Source organism: Penaeus monodon, chromosome 39, assembly GCF_015228065.2.
Source record: "Penaeus monodon isolate SGIC_2016 chromosome 39, NSTDA_Pmon_1, whole genome shotgun sequence".
Lineage (NCBI taxonomy): Eukaryota > Metazoa > Arthropoda > Malacostraca > Decapoda > Penaeidae > Penaeus > Penaeus monodon.
The window spans coordinates 17,497,247-17,499,746 of NC_051424.1; positions in this window are offsets into that span (position 1 = coordinate 17,497,247).

The following is a 2,500-nucleotide window of genomic DNA, read 5'->3' on the forward strand; positions in this document are numbered from 1 at the left end:
TGTGTGTGGTTATATTTTACTTCTGTCTATCTATTTATCTGTCTACTATTTATATATGTATATGTGCATATATATATAGATTACACAGATATGTAGCATAATATATATATCTATAGATATTTATATATATAAGATAGATTAATATATAATTTATTTATATATATAATTATAGTGTATATATAAATATATATATAATATATATATAGAATATATAGATATTATAAGAGAGATGTATATATATATTATATATATATATCATAGATGTGATGTCGCTCTCTCTCTCTCTTTCTCCTCTTCTCTCTCTCTCTATCGTTCTCTCTCTCTATTCCTCTCTCTCTCTCTCCTCTCTCTCTCTCTCTAATATTATATATATATATAATATATATATATATAGAGATATCATATATATAAAGAGAAGAGAAAAAAGTGGGGAGGGGGAGAGAGAGAGAGATGAAGATAGAGAGAAGGAAAGAGAGAGAGAGGAAAAGAGAGAGAGAAGAGAGAGAGAGAGACATAACATATATGAATGATTAAAGATATAATAATAAGATATAGTATATTATATTGATATATAAATATATAATATATATATAAGTATTCTATATAGATATATATATTATTATATATAATAATATAGTATGTAGACAGAATAGATATATCTGCACATATACATAATAAAATATAGACAGATAAAATAGATAGACTAAGTAAATAAATAAACACACACAACATAAATATATGTTATAGAGGTATATGTAATTATATCTATATATAATATAATATATATATATATATATATATATTATATAATACTATATATTATATATATATATTTATATATATAATATATATATGAATATATATATATATATAATCATCATCCATCAAGCGGGATAAAGCCGACTGGGGGCGCATGGCCGCCTCCACCCTTCGCTTCCAGCCACGAGGATACCTCGAGGCGAGCTCCAGGCAGGCACACGGCCAATCTCTCGTTCCTCACGAAGGTCTCGTCGAGCTGCCCAAGCCATATATACTCGGACGTCCCCCAGGTTCCTCCACCCAGGGTTGTCGCGCAGAAGAGACAAAACTGGTGGCAGGGTCGCGTCCATAGGGAGGCGAGCTAGGTGGCCAGTATAGCCTGAGTTGGCGATCCGGATTTTTATGCAAGTAACAGTCCCATGCCCAGTCTCACGGTGTGTAAACCGCCGGTTTGGACACGTGGTCCTGCCAACAGTACCCCAGATCGGCGAAGGGAATTGTTACAAAAGCATCCAAGCGCTGACTCCAAGGCACTGGATAGCGTCCAGGTTTCGCTTCCATAGAGGCAAAATGGAAGTATCAAGGCCGTTGTCAGCCACGCAGCTTGGTCTTCTGCAAGAGTACGCATCTCCCAAAGCTCTGTGATCGATTCATGGCTCCTGTTGCCAGAACAATCCGTATAATGACTTCCTGGTTCTGACAAACCGAGATAGGGACTACGCTACAAGGTATGTAAACTTTCTGGACTTCAACGTCCTCGCAGTAAGCATTGGATCGACTGAACGGGTTACCCTAACAGGCCCCCAAAAGCCTGAACTTAGGGTTCTGGTCCAGGAGACCTCTAAGCCTAGTGGGCTTCGCCTCATTGCTAAATGCATCAAGGAGCCGCACAAGTGACTACCAAGGACTCAGATAGGATGGCAACATCGTCGGCAAAGTCAAGGTCCGAGACCCTAATATTGCCTAAGTGTTGCTCCGCAGAACTTTGGCGTAGTAGCTCTGCCATTATCCAGTCCCTTTAAACAAGTGTTGAAAAGTGTGGTGAAGGACACAGCTTGCCTCACCCCTGAGATTACAGGGAAGAAGTTCGAACATACCCCCACCACACTTTTACAGCACTTTCAGTACCAGTATAGGAGCTTGCATCAGGCCAATAATTTTTTTTTCCCCCCTTTTGTGTCGGAATTCCCCTGAGACAGTCAGGATATCACCATAGCGATTCCCGATGCACCGAGTCAAAGCCTTCTTGAGGTCGATGTAGGCTGCAGCAAAACCCACGGACAAATCACGACGGCGTTCCACAATTACTCGAAGCGCTAGATACGGTCTATGTGAGACTTGCCAGGAGTAATCCAGACTGCTCCGGTTCTCTCGGTGTCAGTAGGTTGGTTGCGGATCCGTTCAGAAGAAATTGAGCGAGAACTTGCCTGCGTATGCTGGAGCAGTGTAATGCCGACGGTAGTGCTACCGTCACATCGATCCCCTGTCCCCTTCCAGAGAGGTATGAACACACACGCACTCTCTAACAGGTCAGGTGGGCTGTTACCAAGACTGACGCTAAATGGCAGTCAGGACTGTATATGACAGGCCACCGAGCCTAGGTTTCACGCAGCGTGTAGAAAAGTCAGCAGGGATATCACTGTGTTGGGGCCTGCAGCTTCCCACTCTTCAGGTTGGAAATCGCCAGCCTAACCCTGTTAGGGCAGGAGGTTCCTCGCTGATGGGTGGTCCGGCACAGGCA